Raw genomic sequence first — 23,545 nt, 5'->3', positions numbered from 1 at the left:
CAGTAAAATGAGTCAACGAACATGGTTCAAGTGTAACTGTCATTCTGTCAACCCAGCCGACAAAAGACAACAACAAACACTAACTTGTGCAGCTGAAAGTTTAAGTGCAGAACGTATGAGACCAACTTTTGTTAGTTAGAGATCTGCAATTTCACCATGCAAAGAACACGTTTTTTCTAATGAGAGTTCCTGAATGAACAAATTTTATTTAGTTGTTAAAATTTTGACTTTAAACACGTCAAGAGAAGAAATTATACTAGTTTTAACTTTTTTAGGTATTTCTTTATTATTATCTAAAGAAATTTTAACCCACAAATTTATGTTATGGGTCTCGAGTCTGTATAACATCCAGAAAAATAATACACATTTTTAAATATTTTAATTTAGTTGTATGCCTACAAATGAATTTTGTTCCAACTTACCTTTTTTCGATTTGGAATAAATTCTTTTTAAAATTTTAGCAATTAATTAAGTTGGAGTAATTGGCCGATATTTTAGTCATCTGACCAAACATTTAGTACATTTTGCAAATAAATCGATAAATGTAAAAATAGTTAAAACAAATAACAGTTATTATTTAGTGAATAAGCGCTTTGCACAAACATCTGAAACATTTTGTTGGATTTAATACTGACAGTATTCAATACCCTTTCTCTTCAATTGAATTTCTCTTCCTTCTTTACCCTAGCATCTTAATATTACATAATGTCCTGTTTTATATTGGTTGATTGGTATTTCTATATGCAACTACCGTTTTGAGTTCACGAAAGAAACGATGACGGATGAAATTAACAGATTGGTCGTTGGACAATGAGCACTGTTGAATTTAAAATTCATACCAAAACAATAATTCCGAATTCCACTTTATCAAACTGTGGTAGCTTATACAGATATATGCATGTAGTTTTCATTCTTTCCTTACGAGTCAGTTAAGCTGTTTAAAATTTTTCCCACCGCTCTGTATAATTTTTTTGGGGCATAAAGGACAAGTGGTATTAATTAAATGAAATACTCACGTAGATATACACAGTAGTATAGTAATTTTAACCGAATCGACCAAACCGCTGTTTTTGCATTTAGGGTTTTCGAATTATATATTTTATTTTCGGAATTCAATGGTATACATATTTCCCAAAAACAAATCAAAAAGGACATCAATTTATTTTTTGTTATTGTTTTTAGGACGTAATGATGATTATAACGCCTTCGCACCGTCTTAGGATCGTCATCCTTTGAAAGTGGTATACGCCCTAAAACCATTCATCCATTCTTGTACCATACAGTTCTCCCTTTCCGCAACCGTTTCGTATTTTCCCAGTGTAAAATTTCCAAGTTTAACCTATTGCAGATCAGTTGCTACTCTCCCTCCGTCTAGGGACTACGGCTTTGTAGCCAGCATCAAGCTATTTGGCTCACCTTCTGTTTATGTCCACTATGGTGCGGGGTTTCAATAATCTTCTAGCAGCTTTCCTGCCGTATTTAGCATGCACAGAAGTCTGTATATATCCTATATAATAGTGATCGCTACCTGTGTAATCTTCCAGCACTTTCCTCTCACTATCAAGAATAATAAATATTTCGAGACATATTTTGTCTTTACTGAAAAGCAGAATACTTTGAAGTTTTTTCTTCAAGTATTAGTTCATTATGAAGTCAACATTCCTACTCAAGGTGTCCATTGTAAAAGTGAGTGAAAAGTTGAAATTAGTATTGAGCTTAGTAAATATAGAAATAAGTAATATCTGGAGCCGACGGATTGCCGGCCGAGCTATTCAAACACGGCGGCGAAGAACTGATAAGGTGCATGCATCAGCTTCTTTGTAAAATATGGTCGGACGAAAGCATGCCCAACGATTGGAATTTAAGTGTGCTATGCCCAATCCATAAAAAAGGAGACCCCACAATCTGCGCCAACTACCGTGGGATTAGCCTCCTCAACATCGCATATAAGGTTCTATCGAGCGTACTGTGTGAAAGATTAAAGCCCACCGTCAACAAACTGATTGGACCTTATCAGTGTGGCTTTAGACCTGGCAAATCAACAACCGACCAGATATTCATCATGCGCCAAATCTTGGAAAAGACCCGTGAAAGGAGAATCGACACACACCACCTCTTCGTCGATTTCAAAGCTGCTTTCGACAGCACGAAAAGGAGCTGCCTTCATGCCGCGATGTCTGAATTTGGTATCCCCGCAAAACTAATACGGCTGTGTAAACTGACGTTGAGTAACACCAAAAGCTCCGTCAGGATCGGGAAGGACCTTTCCGAGCCGTTCGATACCAAACGAGGTTTCAGACAAGGCGATTCCCTATCGTGCGACTTTTTCAACCTGCTTTTGGAGAAAATAGTTCGAGCCGCAGAACTAAATAGAGAAGGGTCCATCTTCTGGACAAGGAAGCACAGAAAATGGGTCTGGCAGTGAACGAGGGCAAAACGAAATATCTCCTGTCATCAAACAAACAGTCGTCGCATTCGCGACTTGGCACTCACGTCACTGTTGACAGTCATAACTTTGAAGTCGTAGATAATTTCGTCTATTTAGGAACCAGCGTAAACACCACCAATAATGTCAGCCTTGAAATCCAACGCAGGATAACTCTTGCCAACAGGTGCTACTTCGGACTGAGTAGGCAATTGAGAAGCAAAGTCCTCTCTCGACAAACAAAACCAAACTCTATAAGTCACTCATAATTCCCGTCCTGCTGTATGGTGCAGAGTCTTGGACGATGTCAACAACGGATGAGTCGACGCTGCGAGTTTTCGAGAGAAAAGTTCTGCGAAAGATTTATGGTCCTTTGCGTGTTAGCCACGGCGAATACCGCATTCGATGGAACGATGAGCTGTACGAGATATACGACGACATCGACATAGTTCAGCGAATTAAAAGACAGCGGCTACGCTGGCTAGGTCATGTTGTCCGGATGGACGAAAACACTCCAGCTCTGAAAGTATTCGACGCAGTACCCGCCGGGGGAAGCAGAGGAAGAGGAAGACCTCCACTCCGTTGGAAGGACCAAGTGGAGAAGGACCTGGCTTGGCTTGGAATATCCAATTGGCGCCACGTAGCGAAAAGAAGAAACGACTGGCGCGCTGTTGTTAACTCGGCTATAATCGCTTAAGCGGTTTCTACGCCAATTAAGAAGAAGAAGAATATCTGTTTATAGAAAATGTTTGTCTCACATCTGGGTGGCATATAGTAAATTCGGGGATATTGATAAATTATTCCTTTTATTCATAACCCTTAGGTAACACGTTTAAATACCATATATATTTAATATATACTTATATATATGTACATATATAAACTGGTATGAGGTTAAATATGTGAGATATCTTGATTAAAGTAAGTGCGAATATATATTAGTTAATTAAAGCAGGATTGGTAAAGGTTCGATGTAGTCTCCACTATTACACATGGTATTCCAAACAAATTTTTTTTATGATTTATCTATTTTCATGTTTGGTACATGTCCAAATTGGTTTGTATGTTTATCTAGGTCAAATACTTTAGCCGCTAGAGCGTTTTAAAGGTTAAAAAAAATGTAATTTTTCTCAAAATGTTACATTTTTTGTGAACACTATTGCCACGCCAAGTCAATTTTTAAAGTATATGAAATATCTAAACAAAATTCTTAAATTCACGTACACCTTTGTTTATGACCGCAGCAAGGGTTTTTGTTTATGGGCACGAAATGACGTAATCATGCAACTGTAAGTTAGAGAACTCAAAAGTAAATCTACAACTGGAAATTGTTATTCATAGCTACGATGCTTCTAATTAGCGGCCACCTAATTTTGAATATTTTATGCATTACGGCGATACTAGACGCAATGTTACAGTGCTCTCGCTAATTAACATCGTTGTTATTGAGTTACTTTCTAATTTCCGTGCTTATGCATTTAATGTGATTTCCTTTTTGTGTCTAAATATATGTGGTAACAAGAAAAATCGAGCGGTGACTATATATTAAGTGATGACAAACCACATGTCTTAAGAAAAAACTTTCTGTATAAAAAGTAAGTTAAATGTCATAGTAATTTTTAAATTATTACTTACATTTAACTTTAACTTTTATCCCTCTCCCTCTTGGTAAGTTATTCATGGCAAAATTGGTTAAATGGCAGTAATTTACATGAATATAGCAAACCTTTAATATAAATGCGTATTTTCATTAATAAATTCCAAATCAATTGAGTTTAGATTCATTGCATATACAATATATGAATATTGAATTTGAATATAGTTAAACTTAAGTTTTGTCCAATGATTTCAAAATACACTGTTTAAAAATATATATGTATTTCTTCCGAGTACATTTTTTATCTAAGAAACCAAAATTTGTATAGTCGCTCTAGTAAGTTTTCGAAATATGTACCATAAAAAGCGGCGCATCCTCATAACACCGGTCAACACGATTTTTGGGTCTGACATCTACATGTTAAATTTTAGCTTCTCCTATGACAAAAATAGGGGAAATTTTTTTTTGCCGGTTAAAGTTTACTTTCGTAGAAATTACAGCAATTTTTCGATGACTCTTATATTTTTGCTACAATTTCAATATAGATTATAATAAGAAAACTTTTTTTTTTGATACAAGAGTCGTTTCAGGATGAGTGATAAATAATAATATACAAATGTAAAATAACAAGAAATTACTGTCTAAAAGTGAATATTTTTTGTATTTCTTTTATGCTCATATGAGCTCTCTCGTATTAAACCCCAAATATACTTATTGATGTAGATCAGCCCAAAGCAAACTTAAAGAACTAAAGATTAATATTTAATTGTTTTTCAATGTCTAGAATCAGAAATCAAGCATGAGAACAGAAACCTCAAAAAAAAATATTTTTTTTTGTTAAACGATGTAATTAATACCTTATAATATCACAACATTTTGTACGGACCTTAATAGCTTATGATTTTTTTAATTTTCTGCGATTTTTATACCATATTTTTATTTTCGGTGCAGGCATAGTGCTAAGCAAGCATATTTCCCTATGTTTGTTATTGTTATTCACAAATTGGAATTCTTTCGTTATTTTCGAAATTATTACAAAAGAAGTAAGAAATAAGTTATCGATCAAGTAATTAAAAAGTAGAAAGAGAAAATAAAAGCTCATAGCAAATTTTTTTGTAATCATACTTTGAAAACAAAATATTTATTTAATTAATATTGTTTAATATTGGCTTTTTTAAAGCACTTACATAGGTATTTGTGAATATTACATTTCATATTTCACAAGCATTTAATAATACTTTCATAGTATATAAAAAATCGCATAAATGAAAAGCATTTAAAATAAAGTTAAAACTTATATTTTATGATTAAGCCGAAATGTGTGTGACAACATACAGAATTGCCATGTAAATTTCATCCAATCAACTAATTAAGCTGTACAGTTTCCCAATAATTCAGTACATATCATAAACCTTACAGCAGATATATCATTTGGGTATCCGTGAAGATCTGAGTGTAGCTGTCAACTGGAATATATGGAACTACTAGTACACACCAGACTCCAAGGAGCATTCGAAATGCGACGAATATACTCCAAAGATGGGGAAGCTTGTGCCCACTATTTTGTTGGTTTCGTAGGATGTGATCTATATCGACTATCTTATGAAGCTCAAAGGTATAGCCGGCCGGTTATCATGGGCCGATTCGACCCCGAATTGTGGAAAAAACGATACCTTGGCGAAGAAAAAAGTGCTCCATTAATATGCAGCGATTTATATCAACACATCACCTTAGCGAACTGAGTCGAATTAACTTAAGAACTGCAGGCCCATACATGATATTCTTTAGCTTTGGTTCCGTGCGATATTTTTTTGTTTTCAACATTGAAAAAGTTATTTAACCGGAGAAGAAGTCAAAGTCGATTAAAAATGCTATCGCCACTTCGGCTTTTCATAGTACATATCGGACCGCCTTCGTATTTTAATGCTTAGGTAGATAATTCAAGTCATAAGCCAAATTAATAATAAGTTTTCACACATCACGTCCAACCAATCTTTCCAATTGGTATTTGGTAGAATTCTTATCAGTTTCATAGCCCCAACCATCAATATTACCCGTAAGGGTTTATACATATACTCTATCGACTATTCGGCGGTGCTTTTGAACAGCCTAACCGGTCGTTCATCTTCAGACAGGGATATGTTTTGTAGCCGCTTTATTGGTATTCGGAGTTCTTCTTAATCGGTTAATGATTTTGATCCGGACTGGAAAAATCTTAGAGTATAAGTGATCGTACGTGTCATTTGATGGTAGTCGTGTCCACCCCTTTTTACGAGCATACTTTCTGCCTTTATCAATGTTATGTCAATTTTGATTTCGAGAGGTTTTGACTTTGTTGTAAAAAGTTTGATAAACTGCGACGGCGAATCATCTTTTCTACCATTTATACGAGGAAAACATTTTTGGAGCGTCTCCATGAAAAGGATATATGAAGTTTTGAAGTTCAAAAATGTGTTTTTTTTTGCTCATTTATAGAAAGTGAATAGATTTGAAAATAGTCTACGAAAACTTGGTCCGGCAATAGTTTTGGAGACATGAGCGTACTTGTAAACAAACAACTTATTAAACTTGGGTTCCAAAACTTTAAATGCATTTTTCTCGAAACGCTTTTATTTAGAGTTGGGGAGCAAAATTTACCTGAAAAGATGAACCGATCAACTTGAAATTTTCAGACGACCATGCTATATATATTTGTTAATTAATGATAGTTCATTAATAAGAATATTGGGTTCCCTCGTTCCTGTAAACTATCTCCTGAAATTCCTTCACAAAAAGGTGTTTGGTGGTGACAAAAATATCTCTGAAAAAAACATTTTAGGATAGATAAATTCAGAAAATGATCAAATAAATAGTCAAAATTTTGATTGAAAACAAAGTGGCGCCTTCTCAACAAAAAAATCTTTTTTTCACGAAAATTTACACTTTAAAGTGACTTAAAAAATCTAAATTTTTATCAGTAACTTTATTCCTTCGATCATTATCTGACAGAAGTATCTAAGAAGATCTTGCGAAGATACTGTGAAAAGTAAATCGGTCAAGCCGTTTCGGAGAAATATTCCTTACCGACTTTGAAAACATCGTTTCGAGAAAAACGCATTTAAAGTTTTGCTGTTACTACGGGTTCCGCCTATTTTCAAACGCTCGGAGACATCTTTACAAATATGCTCATTATTCTGAAACTATTTACCGGACTACTTTGAAATTTACAGACAATATTCTCGAATATATACATATGCATATCTAAACTCAAAATATGCAAACAAAATTTCAATTTTTCCAAAATTACAAGTGGATATAACCCCTTAAAGATAATTTTCAGCAGAGAAATCTTTCCCACTGCTATGGAATTAAGGGAATCCAAAATTTGTCAAAATATATCACTGATTATTAGAGTTCATCAGGTTTGGTAAATGTACACTAGTTTTATTTATTTTTTGTATAAATGCCTATTCAAATAAAGAAAAGAAAAATGGTATTTTCATTAATTTGATCGTGGATTTAACCTCTGAAAGTTTTCAAGTGCATCAGTTGTGATCCAAATTCTTATTCCGTCGAGGATTATTTATGTAGTTTAAGTTATAAATTCAGATCTAAATATTTCATATTAAGTAGGGCTTGCTATAACTGTAGCAATATATAACTTCAAAATTGTGACTTTTTCTTTTACAAAATTGTACACAATTTCATTCGTACTTTCATTACAGGAATTGATCAACACGGCGATATGTGCCCCTCTGTACTTCATCGCGTTCGTCGTGCAATTGGCCAAGTGATCCAGCAACATGTAGCTCACTTCCAACCAGAACTTATGCATACCACCAAAGGCACCGAGCACAACAGCGCATACATACATACATGTTGGAGCAATGATGGGCTGCTTCAACAATATGTCAACACCATTGATGTAACATGTAAGTGCAGCGCTTTGCTGTAACTAGTCAAACAACAACAACAAAGAAGAGAAATCATGAAGCTAGTTATGTAAACATATTTATTGGTAGTTTGCAATATTGAAATTTCGTAGAATTTAGTGGATTTTAGTGATAGCCGATAATTGTAACTTTGTATGACTAATATTAATTATTATATTGGGTAGTCGAAAAAGTTTCGTATTTTTAATCAAATTTCAACTTATTTTTTTATAATTATATCGAACTTTAATGATTCAAATATGTACCATTATGGTCGATCACATTTTCCGCTAGAGATATTAGTATAAGAATTGTGTGGTTTCTCGGCCAAGCTTTCCCAGTTTTTGCCGAGTCATCAAAGATGTGTGTGGTCTAGCGTTGTCCTAATGAACAGTTCTAGCCGTTGTTTTCGATTGCTTTCCTCAACTGTTCGACCAGCTCATAATGGATAATTCCTTTCCAATACCACCAAACACTCAGCATAATCTTTCGATGCATTAATCCTGGCTTTGTGACCATTTGCTGAGCCTCACCCTGCTTGGACTATGATCTTTTTTGCAAAGTATTGTCGTATTTAAGCCACTTTTGGTCTCCTAATTCAATTCGCTTCAGAAATGGTTTTGGTCAATCTTTTCCATAATTCCATCGACTTTTTCAACGATAAGTCAATTTGAGCGAGGTGCATCCTCCACATCGAAATTTCCAGAACGAAAGCGAATGAAACATCGTTGTGCTACATGAGCATCGTCTCCTTAAACTTCACAAATTTCTTTGGTGGCTTGGGCATTCTTCCCTTTTTTATATTTGCCTCTAGGTGTCACAAACTTCATAGAAAACTTAACATACCCTGTTGGAAGTATAAAAAATCTGCGGTAAAAATGACATGATTGTGTTACGATAGTATTTTGAATATCGAAAGCGATCCATTCGTTGTTCACTAGTTAAAAAATATGATTATTTGTATATAATATTACTTTACTGCAACAAATAAAACGATGAATATATAATTAAACGATAACTATATTCTTCATATAGTACTACTTAGAAAGTTAGTTTAAAGCAAATGCATGTCGAAGAACCTAAAGACCATCTGCTCAAATGACATATTTAATATTAAGTTAATTTATATATAAAAAAACGTTTTATAAAAGAAATTTATGTATTATCATCAACATGCTCAAAATTTACTTAAATTATTATTTAATAGCTTAATTACAACTAATTAAAAATAGGTTTTTTAATTCCTGCTAGAAAAGTGGAAGTAAGTGTAAGTATAGCCAATAAACATAAAATACTCATAAGTACTGCCGACGCCTCTGACATACTATATATAGTAATACAACATCTGTAAATAAATTAGAATATAAATGAAAAGCTTGTCCCAAAGTTAGGGATTAAGAAATTATGCAATAAAGAACATAGAATACAAACAAAAAGCATAAAATCGTTGTACTTTTAAAAAATTGGGCAAAGTCTATATTAAAAGTAAAGAATATGCACATAAATAATATAGTAAATATATCTACATATTTCTAAAATTGTAATATACTATTTTCATAGACCACATTCACGACACCAAAAACTCAACAAGTCGATAACTTATTGCCATTTTTCCGCTAGAGACATTTTTCCATCAGTGGAAAACTTTTCTGATTTCTCAGCGAAAAGCTGTGACAAGTAATCAACCTTTAACTTTACTTCATTAAGGCAGTTCTGGATAGACCGAAACAAATGGAAGTCCGATTTTGAAAGGTCAAGGCTACATGATGGATGCATCAAGACTTCTCAGCCAAGCTCTCCCAGTTTTTGCCGAGTCATCACAGATGTGTGCGGTATAGCGTTGTCCTGATGGAAGATGAAATCGTTTCCGTTGATCAGTTCTAGCCGTTTTTTTCGATTGCTTACCTCAATCTTATCTGTTGTTGACAGTAAAATGTAGAATCAATCATTCGACTAGCTTATAATGGATGATTCCTTTCCAATACCACCAAACACTCAGCATAACCTTTCGATGTGTTAATCCTAGATTTGCTACTATTGTTTGAGTTTCACCATGCTTGGACCATAATTTTTTTCGCAAATTATTGTCGTATTTGAATAATTCCATCGACTATTTCAACGATAGGTCAACTTGAGCGAAGTGCATCTTTCACATCGAAATTTCCAGAACGAAGGCGAGTGAAACATTGTTGTGCTACATGAGCATCGTCTCTGTAAACTTAACAAATTTCATTGGTGGCTTGCGTGGCATTCTTCCCTTTTTTATACAAACATTATAAAATATAGCGAATTTCTTCATTATTTTCACTCATTTTTGAACAGCTGTAACTTTTTTCAACTTCCCCGAATTTAGTTTTTTGTTTAAATAAAGCCTAAAATCTCAACTTTTTAACACTAATTGGTAGCACTGGATATATAGGACCATAATGACGTCTATTGACAAAATACGAAAAAACTTTTTCGACTACCCAATATATATAATTCATAGGGTCTCCAATATTTGCCTCTGGTTGTCACAAACTTTATAGAAAACTTAATATACACTGTTTAAAAACTAAAAATGCTGCGGCAAAAATGGCATGATTGTGTTACGAAAATATTTTGAATATCGAAAGCTACACATACGTTGTTCTTTAGTTAAAAAATATAATTATTTGTATATTAAGATTACTTTACTGCAGCAAATAAAATGATAAATATATAATTAAACGATAGCTATATTCTTCAGATACTACTGAGAAAGTTAATTTTAAGCAAATGCATGTCTAAGTACCTAAAAACCATCTCCTCAAATGTCATATTTAATAATAAGTTAATTTTTATAAAAACGAACGATTTATAATTAAAAGAAATTCATGTATTATCATCATCAACATGCTTAAAAGTTACTTAAATAGATATTTAATAATTTAATTAAAACTAATTAAAAGTAAGCTTTTTAATTTCTCCAAGAAGAAAGGAAGTAAGTGTAAGTATAACCAATAAACAAAAAATACTCATAAGTACTCCCGACACCTCTGACTTATATAGTAATACAACATCTGTAAAAAATTTGAATATAAATGAAAAGCTGTCCCAAAGTTAGGGATTAAGAAATCATGCAATAAAGAACATAGAACACAAACAAAGAGCATAAAATCGTTTTACATTTAAAAATTTGGGCAAAGTCGATATTTAAAGGGAAGAATGTGCACATAAATACTATAATAAATATATATAATTATATATAAAATTTTAATATACCATTTTCATAAACCGCATTTACGAAACCAAAAACTCAACACCAAAATCATCAGCATCAGTTAAAAACTTTTCCAAAACTCCTTTCAAATCTCTTTATTTGGACACCAAAATCATTAAAATCGGATAAGATGTACCGTATATACGAAAAAATCACTATTTTCTTCGTTTATTCTAATTTTCAAAAACTCCTTTTCAATCCCGTCAGTTTGACACAAAAATTATTAAAATCGGCCAAGATTTGCCAAAATTACGAAAAAAATGATGTTTGGTCACCCACAGCCACACGGCGGCGCAAAAAAAATTTTTCATTTCACCAAAACGCCAATTTGCACCAGGCACACAGAATCGCCCAGTAGGTGACTGCCGCGAAAATTTGTTTTCTTACCTCAAAAGCGCTATATGAACGGCGTTACCGGCATATGCAGGACAACGGGAACTAAAGGCTGATGCCACGTTTACGTAAATAACTTCCATAATTCAGCACCGATTTCGATCGTTCAAACACCAAATGGAAGGGCAAGCGTGCAGCTACACAATCAAATACTAACGAATTATAACAAACTACAAATAGAAGATATTTTTTAAAGCAAATTTATTGAAACAGCTGTATGATAAAAAACTGAAAATTTCATATTAATGAAGTAAGATTAAAGGATCTTCGTGTTACCAATCACTAGAAATACTCTTCATAAGTATATTCTCTTAACGAATACATTTCAACTTCAACACATTCGTAGTTAATGCATGTTTTTGAATACATTCTTTCTAGCTGAATTGCCATCCTTACACAAGAAAGTAAGTGTATAACACTTATATTTTTTGGAAACGATCACCTTTCGTTTGCCGCCAAAATCATTGAAAGCGGCTAAGTCTTAACAAAGTTATAGCGAATATGCCGACGGTACTGCATTATCCACCATTTCCTGCAGTTGCGTGCGCGCCTTTGAGGTATGCTACAGAAAAGTAAAATTTTTTCCCGCAGCAACCTGCTGGCTGGTTATGGCCTGGTAGAATTGGATGTTTGTGAATTTGGCCAAAAATTGAGGAAACGTGTCCAAAGTGACCAGAAGTGGTTTTCTCGCAGTTTTCGCAAATCTTTACCGATTTTGTTGTCAAAATAACGGGATTGAAGTGGAGTTTTGGAAAATTGAACAAAATTAAAAATAAATAACATAAATTTGTAAATTCGACAAATCTTAACCGATTTTAATGATTTTGGTGTCAAATTAAAGGGACTTGAGAGGAGTTTTGGAAAATTAAAAAAAAGCGATTCTTCGTAATTTTGGTATTTCTCATTTAGTAGCATTTAAAAATATGAAATAGAAGAAATTGAAAAACTAAAGAAACATTTTAAAAATAAAATTATGTGACAAATAACAATTAAATAAAAATATATGTATATTTTTTTGTATTCCAATAATTTTTATTTTTACAAACCATATATTTAGATATTTTTAGTAAAAAATACTAGATGGTTTTTTTTCAATATGAGTTCATTTTTGTTATTTTACATAATACTTAGTAAATTCATGCATGTCTTTCGACTGTTTTCATAATCTTTTTTTTACTGTTTATATAAAAAAGTATTAATTACAATTGTATATAGAGATGTGCATATGGTATGAATAATGAAGCGCAGCTTCGTTACATTGCCGTGTAATACGTTTCGGCAATCAGCGTGCTGTAGCGCTTAGCATACATATAAGCGAGTGTGAACGCAAGTTAACACAGGCATGAGATGACGATGCGTTAAGACGCATATGTCAATGCCGCAAACCTTGTGAGCGTACAAGTGGAAAACTCGTCCAAATCGCTTTTCATGATTGTGTTCCCTCGACCCGTCTAATATGCACTTGACTTCCAATCTTGTTTAAATTAATTGTACTGGGAGGCTCTCGTTTGTCAATACAGTTTCTCGACTTTATGCTGTACCACGAATGTGTATATAGGGTAGATTACGTAGAACTTCTAAATGCCAGCGCCAAGGCCTGCGAAGTTACCTGAAATATACGAAAAAAAACTATTGTAAAAAGCATGTTACATATACACACATACCAGTCTCCGACTAATACTCACAGCGAGCGGTTGTATATTTGTGTGTGCTTCTGATTTTTGTGCTCTCACTACTTCTGGTGTAAAACACGTGCTTTTTCACTTTTCATCTTCAACTTCTTTTATTTATAAAATCAACATCTAAGTGTAAACAAAACTTGTGTTACTACAACAGTTCAGCGCTTTAGTGCAAAATGGCCCGGGGCCCAATTCCCTTGGGAGCAATCGGTTCGCCGTGCTTGCTGATGGCTCCGGAGTAAAAAAAAAAGAAGGAAAAGAAATCCAAACAAAAACTCGACATTAGCGATCTCTTTGCATTCCCCAATCTACCGACAGTAAAAAAAATAGTAATGATCCCAAGTATATCACTATTGAATCAACTGAAGAAAATGAGACCCTTATGCAATATTCCTGCTTTGCTGTACATAAGGTCATCTGTGCTGTGAGTAATGAAATCAACTCAGTAAGTGAGCTCCGCGATGGTAAAATCTTGATATTAGTTAACAATGAAAAAATAGCTGATCGTTTCATTGCATGCAAATACCTCCCTGGTATCTGTAGCATAAAAGCCAAATATCACGACAATTTAAATCATTCTAAAGGCACTGTATTTGCCCCCTTTCTAAACAATGTAAGTGAAGCAGAAATTGTAAGTGAACTAAGTCTGCAAGGAGTGGTCGCTGCATACAAATTTCAGAAAAAACACGAAAATAATCATTTGACACCAAACGGTGTAGTACTACTAACATTCAACCTTTATAGCCTTCCGGAGCAAATTGATATTGCCTGGCGTAAGGTTAATGTGAGACAGTATGTTTCCAACCCCATGCGATGCAAAAATTGCCAGTTGCTTGGACACATCGCCAAGCATTGCAAGGGAAAACCAGCATGCAATAATTGCAGCCTACCTCCCTACAACCCCTAAATTGCGCACGTACGTTTTGTGCTAATTGTCATGCCGATCACCCAGCCTGTTTGAATAGCTGTCCAAAATTCATGCAAGCGAAAGAAATACAAAAAATCAAAACAACAAAAAAATGCACCATACGTGAAGCCAAAAAAATACACAACTCAACTGTCACTCTTCCCAAAAATGCACCTTCTTTCTCATCTACTGTCTCAAGTAATGCAAATACTCAGCAAATACACTCATCAGAAATTGTCAAACCTGTCAATTCAAAATTATCTGCCCCTCAAATATCAGATGATCAATTATCTGAGATTACTCCGCAAACTTTCAACAACCTATTCACCAAACTAATAAACGAATCAACCTCTCACATTAAAGATCAGCACTCACTCAACCTAATTACAGCCACACATACTGACATACCAGATCAGAGCCACTTTACTCTCACACAGCACGATAACTATACCACGAACAACAATACAGACTTTGAATCCAACTCAGACTCTACTTTAAATTTCCCAACAAATTCCCCCATCAGCAACGCAAACCATATCATCACTAACTCTACGAACTTACTATCTCTCGCTCTGGCGGAGGACTCAACAATGAGTACCGAAGACTATGCAGATATATTATCTGCTAGCGATCAACTCAATTAATATTTATACTCACTCAAACCCAAACTAAACTTTTATAAATTCTCTCAAAACATAACAAAAAAAAAAACTCGTATAAAAACAATTAACCACTTTCTCTTTGTTATCTTATCTCAATTCTCTTTACAAATTCCAATGTTCTCAGTTCTACAATAGAATATCAATGGATTTTACAATAATTACCATGAGCTCCAGCTCTTGATTAAGTCTCTTTCACCATCATTAATTCTACTTAACGAAACCCTTTTAGCACACAACGTTAACGCCTTCTGTCCCAAATCATATATAGGCATATTCTATAACTCTCCAAATATAACGTCTAGTAAGCAAGGCTGATACTACTGATAAAAAAGAGCCTGCCTTACAAAATAATTGATATCCAGTCAGCAATATCGGCAATCGCCGTCGAAGTTGACATACACTTCAAGCTCAATATAATCTGCGCATATATTCCACCTACATAAAGTTTTACAAATACCGATATCTTGGACTTATTGCAACAAACTACAGCTCCGGCAATTCTTGCGGGTGACCTAAATGCTTGGAGCCCAATATGGGGATCTTCAACATCAAACTGTAGAGGAAAACTGATTGAGGATGCTCTGTGATTTTATATGCCTGAACAATGGTAACGCAACACATTTCTCTACCCACGGCACCTTCTTGCACTTAGACCTCACGTTGTGCTCAGCAGCTCTTGCTCCAAATGTCACGTGGAAAGTATTAAGTGATTTACACGGATCTTTTGAAATAGATACTCGGCAATTTCGCCAATCGTTTAATCCAAAGCCAATCTTCAAAACAGACTTTGCTGACTGGTGTACATTCTCAGGTCTATGTCATATAGGTAGCAACAGTACCCCCGTTTCTGGCAATATTAACAGAGGAGCTGCCACTATACAAAAAATTATCCGCGCGGCGGCACATCGCTCTATCCCGCAAACAAATAGAAATAAAACCTCACACAATGTACCATGGTGAAGCAACGAACTAGCACTTCTCCGTTCAAAAAACAATCGGCCTGGTATGAATATAAACGTTGTCAAACTATTGAAAAATTAGTTAGCTATAAAAAAGCGAATGCTTTGTTTCGCCGCAAATCAAAGGAAGCGAAATGCCAAAGTTTTCAGCAGTTCACTGCTAACATAAATCCCACTTGCTCCGTTAAAAAGATATGGAGAGATTTGAATATATTGTCTGGCGGCTCCAAAAGCACATCGGTTACACGTCTGGTTACTCCAGCTGAAGATTTGGTTATGCCTGATCCAATTGCGAACTTGTTTGCAAACCATTACTCAAGAGAGAGCGCAAATGAAAACTTTAGCATCGACTTCCGCATTAGCAAAGAAACAATCCTAAACAGCATAGGAGAAATAGAATATACACTTTCCTCGTCCGCAAAAGCGATATAGTCAAAAATAACGATGTCCGAGTTTGAGTATGCGCTCACGTCAGTTAAGGGAAAAACGCCTGGTTTGGATAGGATATCTTATCCGTTAATCAAAAATTTACCGAAGTCGATGAAACTACGATTAGTGAAACTTTACAACAACATTTTTAACCCCCCAGTTATCCAGAATACTGGAAAACTTCCAATATAATTCCAATACTAAAGCCCGGAAAATTACCCACTGAAGTCAATAGCTATCGTCCTATCTCCCTTCTAAGGTGTCTTGGAAAAGTAATGGAAAAAATTGTAGGCAACAGGCTGTCATGGTACGCCAAAAAAAATAAACTAATAAGCTCTCAACAGGTCGGCTATAAAAGAGGGCACGGCACAGTTGATGCCTTGCTCAACCTAGACAATTCCGTCGCAAAGGCTCTGTCTAGTATAAATCGTGTATCTGTGTTGTCTTTAGATTTCCAAAAAGCCTTTGATCGTATTGGAATTCACGTAGTCTTAAGAAAGCTACAAAATTGGAAGTGGGCACCAGAACTCTAAACTTTATAAAATCTTTCCTGACAAATAGAAGACTTTCAGTAACTATTAACGGACACCACTCAATAACCCACAAGCTCTCAAATGGTACGCCACAGGGCTCACCTCTTTCGTCTTTACTCTTTATTATCGCCTTTGATGAGCTAAGTCAACTTCTTTCTAATTATAAAAACATTGACCATCAAATGTACGCAGATGATGTACTGATATATACAAAGGTAAATGACACGGCTGCTGTCCAAAACCCTTCATTGACATTCTCTCCAATATTTCATCTTGGTCCTCAATTTCAGGCGTACACATTTCTTTAGAAAAAAACAAATCTTCTTCATATTTGTCGCAAAAAGGCACCATGCAACATTTCATTAAATGTTGATAACTGCAACATTTTGCCAAAAGAAAAGTTGATGATTTTAGGATTAATCATAGACTCTAAGTATCTATTTAAAGATCACTGCAGCTATATAAGAAATTCTCTTGTACATAGACTAAATATTATTAAGTATCTCACTTGTAAACATATGTAGCTATATACACCCTGCCATTCTCATCCATGTTCTCAGAGCACTAATGCTATCCAAAATCGACTACGCCTTACCTATCTACGGACACTGCGCAACATCCCAAATGCGTAAAGTCTCTGTGCCTTATCATGCAGCAATCCGTCGGAGCCTTAGAGCATTCCCTACTTCACCAACGAAGTTTTTACTTGCTGAATCTGGCTTGCCGAGCAGCTCTAGTAGAGTGGCCGATGCAACATATCGCATTCTTGCGAAAAAACTTGACGGAACAAACATGGCATTAGCAAATACCTTCACGAGAACAATTTCACGTAAAAGACCACTAAGAATACCATCGACAGTATCCAGATCTCTTGAATACGTCAGGGACAATTTCACATCTTTTTACGGAAGCAAAAAGAGCTCTGAGATATTTCCTCCTTGGTCCATTAGTCCAGTATCTTTTGACAATGCCTTACTAAACTTGCCTAAACAAAGTACACCTAACGCAGTCTACCAAGCAAAGTTTGCATACATTCGCGATCAATATAGTACATCGAATTGGCGTTTTATCTTTACGGATGGATCTAAGACATCAGACCATACCTCGTGGCCGTTGTCGATAAAGATGGAGACGTAATATGCCAATGGCTCCTTGATCCGATGTGTACAATATTCATCGCCGAAGCCTTAGCTATTGAACTTGCTGTTGAGCATGCTAAAAAAAATAGAGGAAAATATTTGATTTGCAGTGACATTAATCAATTCAATCACCTGCAAATTCCCACGAGATAATTTCATCAATCAGAAACTCCCTCATTGCGGCTGGAAATAAAATCAAGCTTAAGTGGATCCCAGGCCATGTGGGAATCTCAGAAAACGAACGAGCTGGCCTCAGGAAACGAAGGAGTGACCCATCTTGCTGCCCGCTATGCAATGGCCCATATACAGTTAAGCATCTAATTTCGCAATGTCCGAACACAAGGCAGACTGAGTGCTCTGGTAACAATTCCACAATGGAGGCACTATCTACACCCAGCCATGACAACATTATGTATATTTACAATTTCCTTAAAGATAATAACATCCTTAACCTAATTTAGCGTTTAAGATATTATAGTTAAAATATCATAATTATTTACTATTACTACGAACTTAAGCAACAAAACTTAGTATTAAAACGATGACTGAAAGCCTTGCAGCTAGTGTCATTTTAAAGTTTATGCTGTAATTTATTGCTGTGTAAACTGTTGTAAATAAATAAATAAATAAATAAATACACACATACATATATAAATCAGACATACATAAAGTATATATAAAGTATATATGAAACGTATAATTATAAAATAATGTTTATGCAGTAAATAATCTTAAGCGACTAAGGGGTATTATTGATAATTTGGGCGCTCTATCGAGGGAAAGGAAGTTTAGTGCAAGATTCCTGTAAACTACAAGCCGAGATTGCATACTTCATGAGTTTATGAATTGCTATTGTGTGACTGCTAGGAGGTCACCACCGAAATCTTACAATTTTTAATGGTATTCTAGTCTCTAAAAATCGATTTTCTTTGTTATTTTCAAAATTTAACTATTCAAGAATCTTCTTATAGATATGTAGATTGTTTAAAACTCAAATATGTTTCAGATTTGGTGAACCGACATTCAAAATAGTTCGGCTTTTCTCGAAACGTTTAATGCGTTTATCTCGAAACTGTATTTTTCAAAATAATGCTCACGATTTCTCTGGTATTACTGATCCAACTTACCTGAAATTTTTAGCCAAGTAATACTCTTAACACATATATGTGTCTACAATTGAGTGGTCTCACTTCTATAATTAGTTTATAACGCTTTTTTAGATATTATCCATTCAAATGAATATATCAAATGATGAATAAAAAAAAAATCACAAATAATATTAGATCAGTTGAGCTATTCCAAAGATAGGTCAGTGGTCTGAAAGTGTAGTGAGAACCATAAAGAACAAAGAGCTCGCAGTGGGGACCTTTTTAGATATTGAGGGGGCATTCAACAAAGTTTCGTAGAATATCAACTTCTCTGTGATAGACGTTTGTGTCGCATTGAACGAGCGAGCCAGTACAACGTAATCTGAGTAGAGGCTGCTGAAAACGACTTCTCTATAAATTATAGCAAGACAAAATAAAATAACGGTGGAGCGTTTACAATGGGACGAACGCGTCTTCGGCCTGGAGACAGTGTTAAGTACCTGGGGCTCATTCTAGACATGAAGCTCTCTTTGAAACCAACAAAGAGCAAGGGAGCTACCGGTTGCCCCATATTGCTACTGGGGAGCTTTTGGCAAAAGGTGGGGACTGTCTACGAAGGTAGTTCCATAGTTAATCCTAAAATGTTCGACCGAATTTCATTTTTTGCTTGAAGGCGCTGGAAAATAATACATTCTCGAAAATATGTGCGTATATCTGCTGTATATAGGCGAACTATTCCTTCATGACAAAATATATTCGCAAAATTTGGTATAGATTATTATCCAAGGCACCACTACAAAAATTGTTCCAATCGGACAACTAATTAAACTCAAGTCTTTGTATGGAAAACTTATTATTTGACAAAGATGCAGCTGTGAAGGGCATTGTAGCAAACGGTTTTTGTTTTATACATTATTCAACAGTTTAAAATAAGTTGGTCTGATATCACAAATCAAACCGTGTGAGTGTTACTTCACACGAGAAAGACGTAGATCGATTTGTACAATAAGATTTATTAGCGATATTTCAGTTCAAAGTTTCTATTAACAAACGTTCCCAAACCTGCCCTCTTCTTTTAACGGAATAGTATGTAAGCATGTATTTATTTACAAATATCAACAACTTTGTATCAGTTACAAAATCTGTTGGCATAAAGACTACCCTCAGGCATGAAGAACACTTAATCGATCTATTATGCGCAGTATTTTATTTTCTTAACACTTATGTTTATTGACTTGGCAATGTAGGCTATACGCTACCATGTGGGATTTACAAAGCATTCAAAATATCTACACATGAATTCTGGTTGCATGTATATGTGCTGCACCTACTGCGACATGAATTGTAATTACTTTGTAGTAATGGTGCCATACTGGCTGCTGTGGTGAGTCTATACATAAGCTTTGTATGTGCAATTACCACTTGACTGCACTTTGTTTACAACAAACACATTTTCTTTTATATCGGGTGATTTTTTAAGAGCTTGATAACTTTTTTAAAAAAAAACGCATAAAATTTGCAAAATCTCATCGGTTCTTTATTTGAAACGTTAGATTGGTTCATGACATTTACTTTTTGAAGATAATTTCATTTAAATGTTGACCGCGGCTGCGTCTTAGGTGGTCCATTCGGAAAGTCCAATTTTGGGCAACTTTTTCGAGCATTTCGGCCGGAATAGCCCGAATTTCTTCGGAAATGTTGTCTTCCAAAGCTGGAATAGTTGCTGGCTTATTTCTGTAGACTTTAGACTTGACGTAGCCCCACAAAAAATAGTCTAAAGGCGTTAAATCGCATGATCTTGGTGGCCAACTTACGGGTCCATTTCTTGAGATGAATTGTTCTCCGAAGTTTTCCCTCAAAATGGCCATAGAATCGCGAGCTGTGTGGCATGTAGCGCCATCTTGTTGAAACCACATGAGTCAACATTTAAATGAAATTATCTTCAAAAAGTAAATGTCATGAACCAATCTAACGTTTCAAATAAAGAACCGATGAGATTTTGCAAATTTTATGCGTTTTTTTTTTAAAAAAAGTTATCAAGCTCTTAAAAAATCACCCGATATTTCGTTTCATGCTTAGATTATACGGGAATGATACCTTTGGTACCTGTTCAAGTACGTCCAATGCACGCCGCCTTAATTATGCCAGTGAAGTGCAGTGTATGTAAACCAAATTCATTTTTTCTCACATTTTTGGCTTTATATAAGTACTTGGAAGAAAAGGATGCAGGAAATATTAATTCATGCCAAAAATGTGTTGCAAAGAGGAAATTTTTCCAAAGGAGCATGTCTGGGGGATAATTTTCTCTATGAAGGGATGAATATGAATACATTTAGCCTACGTGTAAGTCTTGTTCTTCTATTCTCAATCGGATTTATTTCAAATGTGCTGCGTTTCGTTCGTTGATCTGTTTCCATCTAGACGGCAACTTCAGAATGCCCCCCTCGTAGAAGCCCCCTTCCTTATTTGCGAAGGACTGGGACAGCCACTTTGACAAGCTTCTTTTGAGTTAAACTTTACACCAACAAGGGCGCCCGGGGCCAAGGATGTTCCGCCGCCCCCCCTTTATCTACCTACCTACAAGCATTGCTGTTAAATTTGGATTACGATTAGTAATCAATTAGATTAAATTTGAAAAGGAATGGTATTGATTACATAATTCTCTTTTTAACAATTCCTGATTATTAATTAATTATGATTACAAATAATCCAAAAATAATTAAGATTAGTTAGGATTACGAGAAAACAATCAAAAATAATCAAAAGTAATCAAAAAAGTAATTGGCTACTTTCAAGGATTATTTTTGATTATTTTCGATTATTTTTAAAAAAATTTGAAAGCTCATCATTTTATATTTACATTTCGTTTTGAAAAATTTGCATTGAAAACATTCTGACACATCACCTTCATACCTGTACTTTGAAAAAGATCTATAAAGGATTTTTCTTCCAGAATGGAAAGGGGCAATGAACAATCAATCATTGCATGTAACAGTTTACCATCGAACTCAGATTGCATGTTACCGCCAAAAGGGCTACCTGTTTTATAACTTTTGTATGTTTTAAAACATTCACTATGCTTGACTTGCAAATGTTTGATGAAATTTGAAGTCACTTCACCGCTTCCTCTAATCACTCGATGACATGCAACGCACTTAGCACAAGTTGTCTTGTCGGAAATCTAACAATAAAAATTATAAATTCATAGTGTGCTTTAATTTAAAAACTAACTTTTTCCACTTCTGTGTAAAATTCTTCTTTGAAAATAATTTTTTGTGAATTCACACGGACTTTTTTTAGGGCCGGTCCTGATTTCGCACTTAATGAACTCTTTCGTTTACTTCCAGTAGTATTAAAGTCCAGATCTTCAATACTGTCGTCTGCAGAAAAATCGGTTTCGAAAACATGAACAGACATTTAGACCTAAAAATAAATTTTATTATTAAAAGTTAACAACAATTATGTTTAATACTCACAAGTACAATAGTTCACAATTAATGTTCTCCTTTTGCTAGTTAAACTCACACCCTTCTTTATGAATTAAAACGTGATTTCTTGGTGTCTTGCTACTTAATTTGGCACTCTTAAAATTACAACGGAGCTCAGTAGTAAAGCGAGTTAGTTATTATGTAGTACATATGTTTGTGTGAATGTTCAAATGCACACTGGGGAGCAGAAAGGAACGCATGTTTGCCTTTTTGAGACATTAGCATTTTTTTTCACGATACAATTTTCTGGATAGATTTTTATAAAAATGTAGTTCATCTTCTTAAAAATATCATATGAATTACAGTTTAAAACTGTATACAAAATTTATGACAACTTACAAAATTTTCGTACAAATTTCAAAGGCTTTAATAAGAGCATTTATAATATTTTTGGGTATGCAGTTTTATAGTCCATTCAATACTAGTATAATAAAGAGTCAACATCAAACTTTCAAAAAACCTATCGAGAAAATTGTATCATGAAAATCAATGCTAATACCTCAAGAAAGCAAATATGTTCTCGGTTTTGCTCCCCACTGTAAGTACATTCAAGCAAAAGAGTTACAAAACAAAGTGGCAAAATTCTAATGAGTACTTATGCTAGCAAAGGTACATACATATGTGCAATATCTCTAGCTTATAAGGAAAAGCTAAGCCGACGATACGTAAGCATGCATAAGTTAAGTGTTAGTTTGTAAGTTTATTTGTAAAATTGAACTAATGTTACTAAGTTGGAGTTATTGAAATGCAATATTTAAGTGAGTACTCCCATTTGAGTAACTGTAATGCAATATTTAGGTGAGTACTATTTTTGGAATTGTCAATCGATGGCAAACAAAATCTCACTGACCGTACTTTTGAAATGTTGGTATTAAAGAAAGCAAATAAAAAATAAATTATGTTTGCCTAATTTTAGTCGGCATAATTAGAAGTCTATACAAATATATGGTTTATTTTGAATACATTTCCTCACAAATCTCAAAACCGTACTTTTGAAATGTTGGTATTAAAGAAAGCAAATAAAAAATAAATTATGTTTGCGCTGGTGGAATCATTGGAATTTTAAAGATGCTGCGGCATAATTAGAAGAACTG

At 34.6% G+C, this 23,545-nt stretch overlaps 1 long non-coding RNA gene across 2 annotated transcripts; it reads right to left on the bottom strand.

Annotated features, from left to right (window-relative positions):
- Positions 1-21,796: 21,796 nt before the first annotated feature.
- Positions 21,797-23,331, bottom strand: LOC126760196 (uncharacterized). Of its 2 annotated transcripts, XR_007667155.1 has the most exons (4): positions 22,791-23,331; positions 22,440-22,697; positions 22,195-22,386; positions 21,797-22,144 (listed from the first exon to the last, which is right to left on the bottom strand). It is a non-coding gene; the product is annotated as an uncharacterized LOC126760196 (long non-coding RNA). The 2 variants fall into 2 exon arrangements; XR_007667154.1 differs by lacking the exon at positions 22,791-23,331 and having other exon boundaries at positions 22,440-22,784.
- Positions 23,332-23,545: the final 214 nt, after the last annotated feature.

This window comes from Bactrocera neohumeralis, chromosome 5 (genome assembly GCF_024586455.1).
Source record: "Bactrocera neohumeralis isolate Rockhampton chromosome 5, APGP_CSIRO_Bneo_wtdbg2-racon-allhic-juicebox.fasta_v2, whole genome shotgun sequence".
Lineage (NCBI taxonomy): Eukaryota > Metazoa > Arthropoda > Insecta > Diptera > Tephritidae > Bactrocera > Bactrocera neohumeralis.
Note: the sequence above shows the minus strand (reverse complement) of the source record. Positions and strands in the feature narration are given on the sequence as shown.